We start from the raw sequence: 20,181 nt of genomic DNA on the forward strand, positions 1-20,181 counted from the left end.
AGTGAGTTAAGGAGAAGGACTATAACAAGCCCATATGTTTCAAGTTCTGTAATTTCATCCTCTTGGTATAGATCCATCACATTTTCTGAAAACGTATTTTTATGTCTTCCTTTCCCTAAGCAACAGAAAATACAAAACAACATGAAACACTATAGTGGTGGTTTTGTTGGTGTTGTCGCTTACAATTAAACATTTGCTAAAATAAGCCTGCAGGTTTGCGAAGGCAGTTTGAGAAAATGTTTTACATGACAACTTCAGAGGTTTTATCTTAGTGTTACAGATGTAAAGACCTCTCCCAAATCCTCTCCATTTAAGAAAAAAAAAAAACACTAAACGATTCCTCCATTTGCAATATATAACCAAAATACAGTGACACACTGCTTTCAATTAAAAAGGCAGCAAGCTGAAAGTGGGTGTCAGTTATTTGTTCATTTATAATGAAGAAGAGAGAAGAAAGCAAACAAGGTGGGGTTAAGGGCTGTGGTCCAAATTTGCCAGTTTCCCAGGTGAGTGCTGTATTTGAATTAAAATATTGGTTTTTGCCAACTCAAGTCAATAGAGACTCCTATCCCCACAATTCCATACAGTATATAAAGAACAAACCTCAAAGCAATTCAGTGAGTACATATTTGGTAGTTGAAACACTCTTTCTTGCAAGGCACACTAAAAGAAAAATAAAATCCTCACTACATTCAGATATAGCTCCTTCCCAGCTGAATCTAATGTGACCACAACAAGGAGTACAGTAACGAGTTACAGGTGAACCTCAAAAGGCTTAACTATTAGGTCAGCATGGAATTACTTAACTAATCTGCCTCCATGATTTATAAAATTGAATCGACTCCTTCATAAACTACAAGGGTGAGTACCAAATTAATGTGAGATGTCTCTTGAAATGTAGCTGTACTCCACCCCACTTAATTTGGAAGTTAAATCAATGAAAGAGGGATCTAATCTTTAATATTCTTTATAATCAAACTTACTTACGCAGTTTTAAACTTTAACATGGGGAAAATAATGCACAGCTTGAGTTTTTTCCATACCCCCCCTCCCATAAATACTTTGGCCCTCTAACAATTTTTATGTGCAAAATTACATATAAGGCCATTTATTTTCTAAACATTTGATGTAAGGATTTACACGAGGATTCAAAATATTAATCAAAATTTCCCCCTACTCTTTCTAAAAAAGAAATTCCAGACTTAAATTGTGAGTAGAATTTTAGCTTAATTAAATGCATATGACCAGTTTCATTGCCTAAATCCTAGGAGTATTTCCAGCTTTGGATTTACAGAATTATTACATTTACAAACACAAAATACAAACTTAGACTTGCTTTAATGTTGGAATGACATGAAACAGTTTGGCTGACTGAGTAGACAGAAAGATTTTCTCCAAATGTTTCCAGACCACCAGTTTTCTCACATATGCCAACTGGGCAGGAGGCAAGAATAAGATACTGAAAGGGTGGCCCATAGACATGGTTTCCTTTATTGCAGAACAAGCACACTGATGGGAGAAGGACTGATCCAAACAAGAAGCTGCTCTCAGCATCTTCTGGGGGTCTGTCTCTGGAAAAGCATGTGTATAACATACACTTGTTTTTGTTTTTGTTTTTCTCCTGCCAGTAGATACAGTCAGTTCAGACAAGCATCAGAAAATTCATTCAAAGCCTTTCAATCCATGAGAATGAGAAATAACCATGCACCAATTCTGCCCTCAAATCTTCCAGCAATGCTTTATGAGACCAGTGATGTACAGCATTAACCTTCAAGGAACTCAAGGCAGAGCATATAAGAATGCTGAAAAGGTCAGACCTTCACACCATAATTACTACCAAAAATTCATAGGATACTTTCTGTGTTAAAATTTTCCAATTATTCACACTTAAAAAAACATCTAACAGCATTAAAGAGGAAAATGACTTTCTCTTCCAGTTTTCAGATAATTGGGCAATGCTAGTTGTGCTTGTTAGCAAATAAGCAGGATATACTCACTACATTCTTTTTTAACATAAATTTGAAGTACAATAGTGGCAAGGGTGGTTTTATTTGGTCTGAGCATTATAAAAGCCTTTACATTCCTTTAGGGCATAAAAATAGAAATCTCAGACAAAAGCTTTGGAGACCACCTGGATTTTCTATCCAGATATATATTCATTCCACAGTGCTGGCAGCCATATGGCTTGGAGTGGTTTTGTTTTAATGAACTTGTCTCATTCTCATTTAGAAGACCTCTCATTTTCCAGGACTTCCTGACACCAGTTTAAATTCTCTTCCTCTTCTTTGCCCAGTACTCAGGAAATGGGACTTGCTTCTGCAGAGTGCTGTAAAACTGTGCCCAGGTCTTCATGCTAGATTGCATTTTCCACACTCAGGACACAAGCAGTGGGGATGCAATTTATATCACTAATATCCAAGGAATGGCAGGAAGTAAATTTATTTGACTTCTTAGATTCTCGTGAACCATGATTATTTTAAATTAGGAGAAGCTTAGACCAGGGTAGTATAGTTACTGTGGCCTGTGAGGCAATCTGGGCTTTTCCAGTATGGGAAGGACAAAGAAGGGGGGAAAAACCAACAACATGCATTTCTGTTATAATTTAAAGATCACCTAGACTTTACGTGAAGATGGAGCCTGTTATTCCAGTGTGTGTGTATGTGTGTGAGTGTGTAGGAGTATGCATGTATATATACACAGTATTTGCTGATGAGGGAGCAGAAGGCAAGCTGAGGACAGAGCATGAGCTGACACCCCGCAACAACCCCCAACTCCCCGGTGGGATCTGTGTGGCATTCCTTAGGCACTCCTGGCTGCCCTGAAGCTAAGGGAAAAGAAAAGCGAATGGTTAATTTAGAGATTACAATCTAGCAAGACATGAGCCTCCCTCAGTTTAAAAAGGTTTTAGTAATTTGTAAGAAAAAAAGCAATCTTATCAATAACCTAATTTCCGGAAGGAAACTCTCAACTGCCTTAATGTGAATGCTTTACTAGAGGGAAAAACAAACTTAACTTGAAAATGGCAAGGCCTCCAAATATCTTGTAGGTCCTCTTTAGCATTCAAAAATTCTTCTGAAAACCTCCTATTTTCTTTACCCCAACTCCTAATTATATAATCAGTCCCCCCTCACAAACCTGGTGCAGCAGCTCTTTCTGCCCATGGACTTTAATAAAACCATCACTTTGCTTTAATAAAATCACCATTTTGCACCAAAGACATCTCAAGAATTCTTTCTTGGCTTTGGCTCTGGACCTCACCCCGCCAACACCAAACCTCACCTATTTTCCTAAACTATACCATTTGCCTTCACAGAAATTATACTCTATTGAAGAAAATAGATACCATAATCACCTATCATGTTAGACAAAACAAAATCACTATAATAAGTTTATATCAAAAGGGAAGTCTGGGGCTTGTAAAAAAATTCCATTTAGGGATTTCAGGGAGGCTTCCCAGAGGAGCTGAATACGTTTGATAGAAGCAGGGGTAGAAGGAGTTAATTAGCTGAAACTCTATAACTGAATAGAAAGCCAAACTTGCCCATAGGAGAGTTCTTCTGTTCCATATTCAAATTCCCTCACTATGGTCACCAACTTGACTAAACTCAAAACCCCCACTTTTGTCAGATCTGAAAAACATTACTGCTCCTATCTACAAAGGTAAGAAAGCAGAATTACATTACTTGCTATTTATAAAATATAAGAGCAATTCTTATCAGATTGGAGCTACAAGAAGAAAAATTTAATATTTGTAATGTTTATATAGAGATTTATCTTGAGATGCTCCTCTCATATACATTATTTCCTGGTATAATCTAATATTTGCTAGGAATCTTCCTCATGTTCAATACTTTTTAGAACTGTAATAAATAATCCAATTCAATTTAAAAAATAATAATGTTTTCCTCCAAATTCTAATAATCCTGTGATACAATCTGTCCCCAGTTGTGGTTACATGTAGTAATTTCCCCTCCTTTTCAATTTCTTTGTCAAGTTCTTTTCTTCATCCCATTAATTTTTTTATATGTGATCTTTCGGTTCAAAGAGGTCATGAGAAGTTGGTCAGGTTCTTTAGAATTCATAGTTTCATGAGATGTTTTCAATTTATTTATTTAGTGTTCCAGATATTACTCTCTTGACATATTACATTAAAAAAACTAATGGACATCATTGCTGACGGGGTCAGATGTTTCATTTGTACATTTAAACTGAACTGTAATAAATCTTATATGAGGTGTTTTTTGTTGTTGTTATTTTTGTTTTTTACTTTTCTTTATGCTAGAGGCATAGGTAGGGAGAGGCAATGCTGCCCTTATGTATATTAAATATATTAAAGCTATCTGCACCAGCAAACCTATTTTCTGAATTAAATTTCCTTTCTCAGCAGATGAACCCTTCCTTTGAAATAAACATTTAATTGTTGTGACCATTTGCATTCATAATTTTTGGTGTAGATTTTAGCTATAACCACATTTGGATTTTCATGTCAGTCTTTTGCAAGTCTCAGAAGAAAATATTCCTATGTCCAATTTAATATGAGCTGTATATTTTCTCTTGTTAATGAATGTTTAAGTACACCATTCTTCAATTTCTCCTTCCCAGGAGCACCCTCGTTATCTTATAGGAAGTTGACTCTCTGCTACCTCAATTAGGTAGGTATTGGTCGGACCAACTTTCCACTATGGCCTCTATCTCCTGACCATCAAAGTCTGGATCCTGGCTGAGTAGCTGTCCTTGTTTCCTGCATATTTTTTTACATTTTGGTTCTCTGGTCTTTCAGTGATTCTATGAATCTTAATATATTTCCTATATTCCCCTGCTAGTTTTGATATTTTATTTAAGATAGACTAAGAGAGTCTGAATAGCTTGTAACCAAGAATACAGACAGATACGGGAAGTATCATTATGAGATCAAATCCACAGAAAAGAGGAATGTTATCAAGGTCTTATTGAGAGGTTGAGAGGATTCAAAGTCACACTTGTTAGAAGAACATCAAAAAAGCCCAATCCATTTTTAATCATTTGACTTAAAATAAAAAGACTCTTAAAGTGGCTATAGAATACATAATAGTTTTACATCTGTGTTATTTTCCTAGCATTTATAATAAGGTTGTGGTATGTAGCAGAACTCCCCCCGTCTTTTTTTTTTTTTTTTTAGATTTTATTTATCCATTTGGCAGAGAGAGAGAGACAGCACAAGCAGATGGAGAAGCTGGCAGAGCGGGAGAAGCAAGGAGAAGCAGGCTCCCGCAGAGCAAGGAGCCCTATGTGGGGCTCGATTCTAGGACGCTGGGATCATGACCTGAGCCAAAGGAAGATGTTTAACCAACTGAGCCATCCAGCACCCATCTCCTTTTTTAAAGAAAATACATACCAAGGTATTCAGGAGTAAAAGAGCATCATGTCTATAATTTCAAAAAAAAATTTTAAAAAGTATAGCAAGAGGAGAAGGGAGTTGGGGGAAATTGGAAGGGGAGGTGAACCATGAGAGACTATGGACTCGGAAAAACAATCTGAGGGGTTTGAAGCGGTGGGGGGTAGGAGGTTGGGGGAACCAGGTGGTGGGTCTTAGAGAGGGCACAGATTGCATGGAGCACTGGGTGTGGTGCAAAAACAAGGAATACTGTTATGCTGAAAAAAAAAAAAACTAATGATATACTATATATTGGCTAACTGAACATAATAATAAATAAATATGTAAAAATAAAAAATAAAAGAATTATAGCAAGGTGGATAGATATAAAGCAAATGTAGTAAAATGTTAACATTTGGAGGTTTGAGGTAATGAATATTGGCAGCTAAGTTTTCTTTGTATTATTATTTTTTTTATTATTATAAATTTTCTGTAAATTTGACATATTAGCAAAATAAAAAAAAAAATTTAAGACACTTGAAGTTGCAGTGCTTTCTAGGCTCATCTAATCCACTCTGCCTTTCTTTCACAAAGAAAAAACCCTGAGAAGTTAAGCAAGTTGCTGAAGGTCACACTGTTCAACAGTGGTGAAGGCTTATGCAAGGATAAAACAAGGCAGAGAATAGAACAGAGATCTCACTGAAGTTCCAGTTGAGGAAGTCAAAGAGTCAAGTACAGTTCATAAGGAAAAGGTAAGAAAAGTTGGATTGAGAGACACAGCCTTGAGGGTCTCACAAATGAGTTGGGAAAGGAGTGGGGGTATAGGTGGTGGAGTGTCAGAAAGAGAAGTGCAGCTCAGAAGGTTCCCAATGCATGCATTTTTAATGAATTTACTTGTCCTTGAAAAATAACACATTGGTTGTCCTATATCCTGGCTGTAAAATGCAGGTGTCTATGTCACAACATTAATAGACACAAGCAGTTGTAATACAGATCATAGCCTTGGGCAAGCTTCTTCACTTATGTGGCCTCAGTTTATCAGTAGTAAAATAGGGATAACAGGACATCATAAGTTTTAGTGAAGATTACATAAGCAACGGTAAAGTGCTTATAATAATGCCTGGCACATAAGTGCTCAATAAATACTACGTGCATAGTACATACTAGCTATTAGCTATAATGTAAGGGTGGGTATATCTCCCCATCTTGTTTCTTCTAAGTATATAGTTTTAGTTAAAGTATACATTTGTATATACTTATGTATGTATAAAAGAGTAAACACTCTAAATTTTGAGTAAGTCAGAGTTCTAGAAAAGGTATGCATTATCACCTGAATTTAAGAATTGATCAGTTCCAGTAAGCACACATAATGACTGTGTATTGCAAGGAAATGGACTGATCAAAATGATTCAGAAATAAAACTTAATACCTTAATTTCCTGGGATATGCTGGCTCTGAATGACCTTATTAATTACTACATGATGGTAATGAAAGTATACTGCCTGAAACAAATAAACTAATGCAGAAGAATTTGTGTTCCAACCAGTTTCCAGGTTCTGGGTATTCAGCGGTGAACAAGTTTCTGCCTTCGTAGCATTTATATTCTAGTTAGAGAGGCAGATAATAAACTAATAAAAATGCAATATGGTAACAGTAGGGTCATAAACATTCTACTTGGAAAGACATAGCAGGACAAAGAAATCAAAATTGGTGGAAAAGTGGTTTGTAGATAAAGGGAGAGAAGGCCCTCTAAGATGTGACATTTGAGCAGACATGAAAGGGGTGAAGTGTGAGCCACGTGAAGTTTTTTGGAAGTGTGTTCCAGGGAGGGAAAGATAGCAGGTGAGAATGACCTTGGTTTGTTTGTGAAAGACAAGAAAACAATGTGCAGTAGGGGAGGAGATGGGCTTAGAGAAGAGATTAGAGGAATAGGTAGAGGCTAAGTTGCCTAAATTCTTACAGGCCCAGCTAAGGAGTTTGCCTTTTATTCTTGTTGGACACAGAAGAAACAGGACCTGATTTTTGTTTTTAAAAGATCGCCCTGGCTGGTTTGTGAAGATTTGACTTTGGGGATCAAGATGGCAAACAGGCCAGGTTGAACGCTATATAATGGTGGTTGGGCAATGTGGCTAAAGCAGTGGTGAAAGGGGATCAGAATCTGGAAAAAACCCTGAAGGATTACTGGATTAGATGCGGAGTGTAAACAAAAGAATGGAATAAAAATTAATCTTAGATTTTTGGCCAGAGCAGAGTTGAACAGTAATGCCCTATTCTGAGAAATCAAGACTTCAGTTCAAATGTAAAATTTGATATGCTTCCTACATATTTAGGTGAGGATTGTGAACAACTAGGATAGAAAATTCTAAAATGCATAGAAGCAGTCAGAACTGCCCTTGAAGGGGAGAGGCATCTCTTATTATGTCTAATGTTGCTAAAGGATTGAAAAGATGGGAACTAACAAATTATCACTGACATCAGAAAAGTGAAAATTCTGTTATAATAATAAAAATACTGGACTGATGGAATAATAGTAAGAGCTTAATTGTAGTAGCTTAAGAGAAAGGAGGAAATAAAGAAGTGGAGATAATGACAGACATCTCTTTCCAAAAGTTTTGCTAAAAGAGGAGCAGAATCATGGGATAATAGCTGGAGGGGAACTTGAGGTCTACTTTTCTTGAAGAATGTGAGATATTTTTACATGTTTATAAGTTGATGGAAATAATAGAAAGAGAAAAAATGATGCAGGCAAAAGATAAGATAATCGCAGAAACAAAGTCCTTCAGTAAGAGAGAGAAAAATAGGATATGGCTCTTGGAAGCAGGACAATCCACCCATTTTAACAGGAGGAAGGACAGACTGTTCATAACAGTGGGATATTCTACATCTGTGAACATGTATGAGCTCAGTGTCATGGATGAATCTCACAAACAAAACTAAGCAAAAGAAGCAAGTAATAGAAAAATACATGTGGTATAATCATTCAAATCCAGGGAAATAAAAAATATATTTTACAGATATAATCTTAAGTATGAACCTTCTTTTAAAAGCAAGGAAATGATAAACATAAAATATAGGGTAACTTGACTATTCTCTTATACCATACACAAAAATAAACTCTAAATAGACAAAGGACCTCAATGTGAGATAGAAATCCATCAAAGTCTTAGAGAAGAACATAGGCACTAACCTCTTCAACATAAACCACAGCAACTTCTTTAATGACACATCTCCAAAGGCAAGGGAAACAAAAGCAAAAATGAACTTTTGGGACTTCATCAAGATAAAAATCTTCTGCACAGAAAAGGAAACAGTCCCTAACAAAACTTAGAGGCAACCCATAGAGTAAGAGAAGATATTTGCAAATGACATTACAGTCAAAGATCTATAAAAATCTATAAAGAAGTTTTTAAATTCAACGCCCCCAAAACAAATAACCAAGTCAAAAAATGGGCAGAAAACATAAAGAGACACTTCTGCAAAGAACACATACAAATGGCCAACAGACACATGAAAAAATATTCAACATCTTTAGCCATCAGAGAAATTCAAATCAAAACCACATTGAGATATCACCTTACACCAGTTAGAGTGGCAAAAATTAACAAGGGAGAAACAACAAATGCTGGAGAGGATATGGAGAAAGGGGAACCCTCCCTCTTACATTGTTGGTGGGAATGCAAGTTGATAGAGCCACTTAGGGAAACAGTATGGCGGTTCCTCAAAAAGTTAAAAATAGAGCTACCTTCTGGCCCAGTAATTGCACTGTTGGGTACTTACCCCAAAGATACAAAGGCAGTGAAAAGAAAGGGAACATGCCCCCCCCCCCAGTGTTCATAGCAGCAATGTCCATAACTGCCAAATTGCAAAAAGAGCCGAGATGCCTTTCAAAAGACAGATGGGTAAAGAAGATGTGGTCCATATATACGGTGGAATATTACTCAGCCATCAGAAAGGATGAATACCCACCATTTGCATCGACATGGATGGAACTGGAGGGGATTATGCCAAGTGAAATAAGTCAAGCAGAGAAAGACAATTGTCATATGGTTTCAGTCATACATGGAACATGAGGAATAGCACCGAGGACATTAGGAGAAGGAAGGGAAATTGAAGGGGGGAGGGAACTGAGGAGGAGATGAACCAAGAGAGACTATGGACTCTGGGAAACAATCTGAGGGTTTCAGAGGGGAGAAGTTTGGGGAGGATGGGTTAGCCCAGTGATGGGTATTAAGTAGGGCATGTATTGTAATGAGCATTGGGTTTTATATGCAAATAATGAATCATGGAACACTGCATCAAAAACTAATGATGTACTATATGGTGACTAACACAATAAAAAAATATATTGGTGATAGATTATGGTAGAGTGTATAGAGGTAGCTTCAATTTTACTAGTAAAGTCTATTTCATAAGTTGGAGGTAGGATCATAGGTCTTCAAGTTTCTATGTCTCTTACCTTAGATAATTCATATTAAATAATACATAGCAATTTTTTAAGTATTCTACTAGGATTTCAAAGTGGGTAGCCTTAGGAACATTCTACAAGACTCCATAACACATAAAAAGTATCTCCATTGACTTCTGGGAGTCACTAACTTTAGAACATCAATGATAATTCTGTGTTTGGAGTAATCATTTGAGCCTACAGACCCTCCAACCATACTGGAAATATTTTTAATACATTTAGCTTTGTTGATAAATGACCAGTCCTACAACAAACCTTAACTCAAATAAGGAAAGAGGATTTTCTAGTCTTCCCACACATAGCCAGCTGTCTTCCCTAGCCAAAAATCTGAGAGAACATGCTACTAACTATTAACTTCATTTTATTCCCACTTCAAAGGTTTTGATCCTACCTTAACTAAAATGTCCTGCCCAAGACTCAACAAAATATTGGATCCATGTGTAAAAAGTTAGGAAATAAATACTCCTCTTCACTGCTTCCCTGCCTCCAATTTCAGGACCTACACTCTCTAGCCCTATGTTCATTAAATTTTTTTTATTGTTCCCAAATATATCAGGTATGTTAAAACAAATTCACACTTTCAAAACAAGTATTATAACAAAACTTTTTTAAACTTTTTTAATTTATTTTAAGCATAAAAGTATTCATTGCTTTTGTACCACACCCAGTGCTCCATGCAATCTGTGCCCTCTCTAATACCCACCACCTGGTTCCCCCAACCTCCCACCCCCGCCCCCCGTCACTTAAAACCCCTCAAATTGTTTATCAGAGTCCATAGTCTCTCATGGTTCACCTCCCCTTCCAATTTCCCCCAACTCCCTTCTCCCAACTCCCCTTGTCCACCATGCTATTTGTTATGCTCCACAAATAAGTGAAACCATATGATAATTGACTCTCTCTGCTTGACTTATTTCACTCAGAATAATCTCCTCCAGTCCCGTCCATGTTGCTACAAAAGTTGGGTATTCATCCTTTCTGATGGAGGCATAATACTCCATAGTGTATATGGACCACATCTTCCTTATCCATTTGTCCATTGAAGGGCATCTTGGTTCTTTCCACAGTTTGGCAACCATGGCCATTGCTGCTATAAACATTGGGGTACTGATGGCCCTTCTTTTCAGTACATCTGTCTCTTTGGGGTAAATACCCAGGAGTGCAATTGAGGGTCATAGGGAAGTTCTATTTTTAATTTCTTGAGGAATCTCCACACTGTTCTCCAAAGAGGCTGCACCAACTTGCATTCCCACCAACAGTGTAAGAGGGTTCCCCTTCTCCACATCCCCTCCAACACATGTTGTTTCCTGTCTTGCTAATTTTGGCCATTCTAACTGGTGTAAGGTGATATCTTAATGTGGTTTTAATTTGAATCTCCCTGACGGCTAGTGATGATGAACATTTTTTCATGTGTCTGATAGCCATTTGTATGTCTTCATTGGAGAAGTGTCTGTTCATATCTTCTGCCCATTTTTTGATATGACTATCTGTTTTGTGTGTGTTGAGTTTGTGGAGTTCTTTATAGATCCTGGATATGGACCCTCAACTCTATGGTCAAATAATCTTCGACAAAACAGGAAAAAATATACAGTGGAAAAAAGACAGTTTCTTCAATAAATGGTGCTGGGAAAACTGGACAGCTATATGTAGAAGAATGAAACTTGACCATTCTCTTACACCATACACAAAGATAAACTCAAAATGGATAAAAGATCTCAATGTGAGACAGGAATCCATCAGAATCCTAGAGGAGAACATAGGCAATAATCTCTTTGATATCAGCCACAGCAACTTCTTTCAAGATATGTCTCCAAAGGCAAAGGAAACAAAAGCCAAAATAAACTTCTGGGACTTCATCAAAATCAAAAGCTTCTGCACAGCAAAGGAAACAGTCAAGAAAACAAAGAGGCAACCCACAGAATGGGAGAAGATATTTGCAAATGACAGTACAGACAAAAGGTTGATATCCAGGATCTATAAAGAACTTTTTTTTTTAAAATCAGGATTCCCTTCTTTAACCAGCTTTTTCAATAATATGACAAACTAAAAGCCAAACTGCACCAGACAAGGGTACTCATTATCTTATAAAATTAAGGACACAGACTGGCTGAAGAAGGCTTCTGGGGTCATAAGTCTCCACTGAGGGATGTCAGTTTAAACACTATGATGGAAGTTGCAAAAGAGAAATCATCACAGGGGGCCTCAGTGTTGACTAGCCTAAGCAGCTGTCTTATCATCACCACCCAATAAATAAGCTTAGCTCCAAAGCGGTTTTATGTCAGAAACCCAGGACTTCTTGGGAAATTGTAAGGAAAGCAGGTTTAGGGAAGTCTTTACATTTTTTAACCTCTTCAATTTATTTAAACTATAGAAAACAAAACACAGAAGTAGCTCACCCATAACCACCTATGGCAACCACCAATCCATTGTTTCTGAGTTTGGTTTGCTTATCTGTCTAGCTACATGGCTAGCTATTTTAGATTCCACAAATAAGGGAGATTATATGGTATCTGTCTTCCTCTGACTTATTTCACTTAGTGTAATGGTCTTGAGGTCAGTCCATATTGTTGGAAATGGCAAGATTTCATTCTTTCTTGTGGCTGAATAATATTATATATATACATTTGTGTATATATGGTTTTTTATGCATTCACCCACTGATGGGACACTTGGGTTGTTTCCACATCTTGGCTAGTGTAAATGCTGAACTGACCACACTGAACATCATTGAACATGGGGGTGCATACATATTTTCAAATTAGTGTTTTTCTTTTCTTCAGATAAACACACAGAAGTGAGATCACTGGATCATAGGGTAGTTCTACTTTTAATTTTTTGAGAAACCTCCATTACTGTTTTCCATATTGGCTGTACCAATTTACATTTCCACCAACAATTCATAAGGATTCCCTTTTCTCCACAACCTCACCAACACTTTTATTACCAGTCTTTTCGATAATGGCAACTCTAAGTGTAAGGTGATACCTCCTTGTGGTAGATTTGCATTTCTCTGATGATTAATGATGTAGAACATCTTTTCATGTACGTGTTGGCCATCTGTTTCTTTTCTTTGGTGAAATGTCTATTCAGAACTCCTGCCCATTTTTTAATTGGATTGTTTGCTTTTTTTACTATGGATTTGTATGAGTTCTTTATGTATTTTGGATATTAGACCCTTATCAGATGTATGATTTGCAAACATTTTCTCCCATTTGATAGATTGCCCATTCATTTGTGAATGGTTTCTTTTGCTGTGCAGAGAATTTTTAGACTGATGTAGTCCCACTTGTTGATTTTTGCTTTTGTTGCTTTTGCTTGTGGTATTAAATTCAAAGATCATTGCTAAGACCAATGTCAAGGAGCTTATTGCCCATATTTTCTTCTAGAAGTTGTATAGTTTCAGGTCTTATGTTTAAGTCTCTAATCCATTTTGAGTTCATTTCTGTATGGTATAAGATAGAGGTCCAGTATTATTCTTTTGCATGTGGCTACCCAATTTCACCAGAATCATTATTGGTTTTTTAGAACTGCAACAGATTTTGTGTATTGGTTTTATATCTTGCAATTTTACTGAATTTATTAGTTCCAACAGTTTTTTATGGATTCTTCAGGGATTTTTGTATATACTAACATACCACCTATAAACAGTGATAGTTTTATATCTTCCTTTCCAACCTGGAGAGTTTTATTTCTTTTTCTTGACTCATTGCTCTGGCTAGGGCTTCTAATACTATGCTGAATAAAAGTGGCAAGAGGAGGTATCTTTGATGTATTCCTAATCTTAGAAGAAAAGCTTTTAACTTTTCACCATTGACTATGATGTTAGCTGTGGGCTTGTCATATGCCACATATGGCCTTTATTATTTTTAAGTACATTCCCTCTATACTCACTTTGTTGAGAGTTTTAACCATAAATGGATGTTGAATTTTGCCACATGCATTTTCTGCATCAAGATGATCATATGATTTTTATCCCTTGTTTAATTAATATAGTGTATTACACTGACTGCTTTGCAGATGTTGAACCATCCCAGCATCCCTGGAATAAATCCTCTTGATCGTGAAGTATGATCCTTTTAATGTATTATTGAATACAATTTGCTAATATTTTGTTGAGGAATTTTACATCTATGTTCATGAGGAATATTGGCTCATATTGTTCTAGGTTTACCAGATTTTTAAAAATGTACTGAACCAGCAATGTTTCACTCTACTTTAGTTCTCTCCTTCCATGTCATACAGTAGTCATTACCCTACATACAGTCATTCTTTTCCCCTTTCTTCCTCCTTCATACTGGACTAGACAAAGACCAAGCCTGTCTAAACCCAACTGTTGATCTACATCATGGCTTCAGCTGGGCATGACTAGTGAAATCTATTCAAACAAGCACCACCTGATCATTTCACTCTCTTCATGTCCAAGATGAGGTATTTCATACTCTACTTTCTCTGTTAAAATGCCTTATTTTACTAAGAGAAGCAACTGGAAGAATCTGTTTTCTATCAGTAAACTTACACACCTATCTGTTCCTTTTTCTTTGTTTCCCTGACTTCTGCCAGTTTCTATTTTATCTTTTGTTGTCCACCTACTTCCTGCTTGAGTTCGTACATTTCACTTTCAAAGAGGTAAATTTAAAGGACATGGTTCGATCACAATTTTTATAGTCTCCTCAGTAATATTTTTTCTAGTCATTGTTCTAGACGAAGGTCTAAAATAAAATTCCATTTTATTTAGATGTTTTTGCCTTACAATATCTTTTTCTTGACACTCTTCCAACACCCTATTCTTACTTGTCATCGAATGGTTACATTTCCCCAGTAGGAGAGGGAAAAGGCTTAGGTTACCTTACACTCTTCACTACCCTTTATTGCATTAGCATTGCTTCCCTCAAATATGGCTACTTCATCTGACAATTTGTATAGCCTTATTTCCTATGTGTTTTTTATAAAAATTACCCGGTAAATCTTCTTCCCCTGAACCTCTGAGGCATTTCCTATCCTTGTTTTTTGGGGGGAAAAGGCAGTGGAAAGATTTCTCTCTTCAAAGAGATACCTTACTTTCTGCAAGTGTATTTTTTGTTGATTCAGAGATCTCCTGCCACTAGAATTTCACCACTGAATATGTTCTCTTTACCTCCCTATATAGTTTCTCCACAACTTCAACAGCTTTTACATGGCTTTTATTGTATGAATTTGTACACTTATTACTTTGAAAAAAAGATGTTTTAAAATAATTTTTTTGTGTAGAAAAATGGGGTCAGAATTCTCTTTGTTCCTTTTGTATGATTCCGGGAGGGGGAAAGCAAATGTTGACAGCTACATTCATCTAAAATTGTGTTGTTACTTTTTTATGTCTTAATTGGATGCTAATCTTATCAATTTGTAGCCATTCTCCTCTACTAACTGAAAGCATTTCACTCTGTTTCTGAGTACCTCTTAAACTTCATCCTACAAGTTTTAAATACAAATTCATTATCATTCAGTTAGAAGTATTTTAGGGACCCCTGGGTGGCTTAGTTGGTTGAGTGTCCAACTCTTGATTGCAGCCTAAGTCATGATCTCAGGGTCCTGAGATCCTGTCCTGTGTCAGGCTCTGTGCTCAGCGGGGAGTCAGCTTGAGATTTTCTCTCTCCTCTCCCTCACTCCCACCCCCCACAACCCTGGCTGCTCATGCTCTCGCTCTCTAAAATAAATAAATAAATATTTTTTGGAAAAATAAGTACTTTAAATGCTTCAATATGATTGCTTTTTGTCTCCTACATCATATCTAGGGGTTTTACAGTTTTAACTTCTTTGTATAGACTTCCAACTTAATTACAGTGTAATCATAGAACATAGTCTGTATAATTCCTGTTCTTCAGAAGTATTAAGACTTATTCCATGCCTGGTACAGAGTCAAATTTGGTAAAAGTTCTATGTATGATTGAGAAAAAAGAAAACTCACAATCCTGCCAAGTGTGAGATTCTATATATGACTATTAAATTAAACTTGGTACTTTTTCAACTCTGCCACAACTTTACTTGTTTTTGTCTGCTTGACCTATAACGACTGAGAAATGTTTGTTAAACATTTCCAAAAACAGTGAGTTTTTCTCCCTATAATCCCATAAATTTTTATTTCTATATTATAAAGCTATGTTATTAGTTACAGGTATGTTTAAAATTATATTATTCTCCTAGAAAGTGACTATATATACATTTTTTAATGAATTATAAAGTAAATAAATATTTTCACACATCTTAAAATCTACGTACCTATGAACACTCAGTACCCACCTAAATTCACATGATTTTTTTGTCTATTATTTTAGCTCTATTTCTAATCAGAAATATTTGAAAAATACTTATTTATATACATATGTATATATTTATATACATATATACATATGTGTTTATCAGTTTCTTTGCAATGTCTTTTCTTATTGCATCTAAAACTTTTTTTCTAATGTCATTATTATTCTTCCTGAGGTACATTTTTTTAAGGTCCTTAAGAAAAGATTTGTTGGTCGTCAATTATGTTAGTTTTAGTTACACTGAAAAAAATCTATCCTTTTCTCACTCTTAAAAAATAGTTTCATTGTGTACCTAATTTTAATTTCACAGTTATTTCCTCTCATCCTTTTAACACTGTTTTCAGGATCTTTTTCATTGCTGTCTGGAAGTCTATTGTGCCTGTTATTTTTTTCTAGGCAATTGAGTTTTTTCTCCTCTAGTTATTGAGGATTTTTTCCTCTTTACAAAGTTTCTATGAGTTTATTTTTATATATTTGATTTGATATTTACTGTACTTCCTTTAACGGCAGAATTGTTTGCAAAGACATGGATTTAAAAATGAAGTCAATGAAGCTCAAGTTTTAAGGTCCTTCATTTGCATGGATGATTTCCAAATCTCTGCAAGGGGCATCAGTATTATGTTCAAATGCTCATATGCTGTGAATTTTCAAAATAAGATACTTAATCCCAGTTGGCTAAAATTATTGTCTATTTCCACTTCAACTCTTCCTCCTTTACATTTCCTTAGCGTTGGGTAGCACTGGAGAAGCTGCGGGCATTTTGGGATCTGACTTAGGGTAACTTGACACTTAATTTGGGTTCAGTGAGATATGTTTATATAGTTTGCAAATCATTTCTATGTGCAGGTAAGTTATTACTAGCCATTTATCCAACCAAGCATAGCCAGTTTTCTGAAAATATCCTAGTGCCTGTTGTGGTTACTTAACTGACACCATGATATGATAGTACAATATCCAACTAAAACCCATAATATGCCATTACAATAAAAACATTAATGACAAACTGGTAACAAGGGTCATTAGCTCAAAGAAAACTTGAAATACTCTGAAATCTTAAACTCATAAATAGGCTTTAGGTTCCATAAATATGAATCTTCCCTTTGGCTCTTTGTATATTACCTCTTACCCAATTGTTTATATTTACTTACTCTAGGCCTGCAGTTATATATGTATTAGGAATTCACATATAATCTTTCATATTTCTTAACCTTTCATTCATACTGTCATTTCCTTGTCTTTCTGCACTGTGGTATATTTTTCTCCAGCTCAATCTTCCAATCCACAAATTTTCCCTTAACCTGTGTATAACTTGTTGGTTAACCTTATGCCTGGATTTTTAAATTTCAATTGTTAAAAGTTTCTATTTATAAAAACTCTATTTCTTTTCATTTTCTTGATCATGTTTTTGGAGTTGTGTTACTTGTTCATTTTTGTGATTCCATTTTTATTTGTGCAGACATCTCATGCAGAGCTACATATTATTTTGTATTTGATCACTTCAATATTTGAGAAATTTAGGGGTCTATATCTGCATGCTATTTCTGTTGACTACCTTTCATGGTGACTTTTATCTTGTTTGCTTGGTGATCTTTGCTTGTTAATCTATATTTGGTTGATTTTAGAAAATGAACTCCTTAAGTTTTAACTTGGAGATGGTTTCTTCCAAAAAGGGTTTTCTTTTTCTTTCTTCAGGATCCAACGATATGGGCAATCTGAGATTTCTTTAGCCCCCTCCATCGATCTTGGTTTAACACAAGAGTAGCAGATCAGCATCTGTATTAACCTATACTCCCTTTGGGCTTTCAGCAGTGCATTTTTCCTTTGTTTGTATATTTTGAGGGTTATTGACCCTTGGAGTTTTTGTTTAGTTCCTGCAAGTCTATATTGTGACATCTGTTTTGATGTAGGGCCCAAATGTATTACAATAGAAAAGCCCTTCAAGGTATGTACTACTAGATATCCTGCTAGAGCCTTCTAGAAGAATGTTTTTTGTATTAGGTTTTAAGTGATTTCTCAAAATAAGGGACAGTACCTTTCTTATGATCTGGGGCTCTTTATTAATAAGTTATGTAAGTATATTAATCACAGGCTGATGAAATGAAAAGGAACTTAGAAGTAATTTGTCCAATTCTCATAATACTTTACTCTCTTAACATTCTGATGTCACCTGTTTGATCAAAAATTTATCAAAGTATCACTAGGATGAACTAGGATTACCAAAAAAAAAAAAAAAAAGAAATTCATTCTTCAGACAAATAAAAAAGGACTCAATGTTTAATGCTAAGCCTCAAAAATATCTTGAATGCTTAGTAATTTGGATATTTTCCCTAGAAATCTGTTTCATGTAAGCATTACTCATCTTGGTGTCATCTGCCTAGAATTAGTTTTTCCTTTAATGAATATAGATTTAAAAATTAATTATGAATCTGGAACTCTCTATCCACCTACTCTTAAAAGGATGTTATTATGATGCAACTAAAATGAAAAGCATGTTTTATAAAAGAATGTATCTTTTAAATGATTCTAACCTGTGGAAAAAATAATTATTATACATCAAACTCAAAGGCATTCCTTCATGTTTCACAGAAAGTAATATGAACAGATGGATCATAAGAGGCACTCATTCTGCCTTCCTCAAAAGGATTTGTAGCAACCCTAATGTTATTGGAAGTACTTTGCCCTGAAAACTTCTAAAAGACAACCTACAAATCAAGCACTAAAAAATTTTAAAATAAATGTATTTTAACTGAAATGAGAATAACTTTGTCTTTTCAATATTTTGTCAAAACTTTACTTTGAGAATGGAAGAGTTTGGTTATTTGGGATGTGAAGTTAGCTATTAAGAGACTACCTTTTTTTCCTTTTAACAACAGGATTTTGGATATCAGATGTTATAGGAAAGGTTTTCTCTACAGGGGGAAATTACAACATTAAGACTTTTCCTTCCTCAAAACGTCAGTTCATTTTAAGGATTGTACTAAGTTATAATAGGTATTTCTTCTCAAAATTGAAGGTCAATAGAAATAAATGTGATCAAAAAATAAATCTAGGAAATATTCAAGTAGAAAACCTAATCTTAAAAAGGCAATATGTGAAAAAAAATAAAAAGGCAATATAGGGTAAAGATGATTTTTAATAGAAATAAAGAATCCAAAATAGTATGGCCTAGGCTATGCTCAATGCTAAGAGGAGTACATGTTGGCATATACTGGAAAACAATTGTGGTATATGTTCCCAAAGCAGTAAAGATGTACATGTCCTTTGATTCAGTAAACTTACTACTAGAACAATAATGTTGCTTTTAAATAGTAAGATTAATTATACTTTTTAAATTTAGACCTTTGTATATTTTCCAGATTTTCCGTGATTACCAAGAATTATATTTTAATAAGTTATATATTCATTCACAGAATCTTTCCTTGAGCAGGTTGAGACTTACTATGTACAGAACACCCATATCACCCTGACAATTTGCCTTCCATCAACTGATAGGCTCTCATAGATATTCCCCAAAGTGTTACCAATGTTATTGATAAACTTGCTATTCTTAGCATTAACTGTTTAGAGCAGAAATAACAACTGGTATAATATTGAGGATTGGGCTGGCTAATTTCCAATGTGCTTTCTAATTTTAAAATAATCCTTGTCTTTAAAAAATGTTTCTCCATAAATTATAAAGAGGCCGCTGTGTAAGTAGATCAACCCACTGAAGTTAGAACAATCAACATTTTCAAATACAATGGATAAAATTTACCAAATCTACACCAACACTTTAGTCACATACTTTTGATTAGCTAGATATGTATAAATAAGATAATGAAAAGTTTCTCAAGCATAATGAAGTAAAAGGAAGAACAGGAAAATACATAAAAATATTCTGTAGTACAACCAGTGTTAAGTATAAAATATTAGGTAAATAATTGTTTAGGTATTATGTAAATAAAGCAAGTGTTATGAAAATGACAAATGAACAACTAGTATTTGGGAAACTCATCATTGATGTGCTGTGCCCATGTTGTGTCTGTGTTTTCTGTGTGAGCTATATGTATTTTCTGTGTAGTGTGTATTATTTG

At 35.2% G+C, this 20,181-nt stretch overlaps 2 long non-coding RNA genes across 5 annotated transcripts in view; one reads left to right on the forward strand and one right to left on the reverse strand.

Moving 5' to 3' along the window:
* Positions 1-20,181, reverse strand: part of LOC116570513 — a 94,017-nt gene that overhangs the window by 23,871 nt on the left and 49,965 nt on the right. The gene's annotated exons all lie outside the window — the stretch shown is intronic.
* Positions 3,593-20,181, forward strand: part of LOC116570507 — a 36,698-nt gene continuing 20,109 nt past the window's right edge. For 2 of the 3 annotated variants that reach the window (XR_004277451.1, XR_004277452.1), the window contains exons 1-3: positions 3,593-3,660; positions 4,603-4,652; positions 5,948-6,105. This is a non-coding gene — a long non-coding RNA (uncharacterized LOC116570507). Of the gene's footprint in view, positions 3,661-4,602; positions 4,653-5,947; positions 6,106-7,315; positions 7,339-20,181 lie in introns of those variants that run through there. The other variant, XR_004277453.1, reaches the window with a different exon arrangement.

Source organism: Mustela erminea, chromosome 12, assembly GCF_009829155.1.
Source record: "Mustela erminea isolate mMusErm1 chromosome 12, mMusErm1.Pri, whole genome shotgun sequence".
NCBI lineage: Eukaryota > Metazoa > Chordata > Mammalia > Carnivora > Mustelidae > Mustela > Mustela erminea.